Source organism: Diaphorina citri, unplaced genomic scaffold (genome assembly GCF_000475195.1).
Source record: "Diaphorina citri unplaced genomic scaffold, Diaci psyllid genome assembly version 1.1 scaffold3710, whole genome shotgun sequence".
Lineage (NCBI taxonomy): Eukaryota > Metazoa > Arthropoda > Insecta > Hemiptera > Psyllidae > Diaphorina > Diaphorina citri.
This window is the reverse complement of record NW_007381110.1, coordinates 1-641: the sequence shown is the minus strand read 5'-3', so window position 1 is coordinate 641 and position 641 is coordinate 1.

Below are 641 nucleotides of genomic sequence, written 5' to 3'. Positions count from 1 at the left end.
AAAAAACGATTCTCGTAACTCTTAGAGTTTACAAAAAGCAAGGGGGTGAGGGTTATATTTCAGAAAACCCTCCCAGAAGGGGCAGTTGTATGTCCCGACGTACAGTGGGGCAAAACAACCAAAACCTAAGCCCAAGGTGGCGGGTTTTATTTCAAAAGGGGAGCCCAAAACCCTCCTAGAAGGGACAGCTGCAAATGTCCCAAAGGACTGAAAGTTATCCCAAGGTTTTCGGAAGAGCAACTCTAAAAATGTCTCAGTTCCCCAGAAAACTAAAAACAAAACAGTAACAATATTACATTAAATGCAAAAGAATACATCGTTTGTTGACGTAAATGGAGGGCAGGGGGGATTAATGGGTTAACTTTAAACACGGCACATAATGACGTACATCATGGGGGATAATCAAAAATTAGAAGCCTATCTAAAACGGAATCCTAAACAATGAAAAACAAGATGAAATAGAATGAAAAACATGGCTGAAAATTGAAAATACTTTCCTTCCTATAGACTTATACAATATAGGATAAGGAAAGTAAAAAATGGTGCCTAATAAATATCAGATACCATTTGGGGATTCTGGGGCAACTTTACCTAAATGGAAATTAAACCATTTTGGGGTTTCGGTATATAACATTTAAATT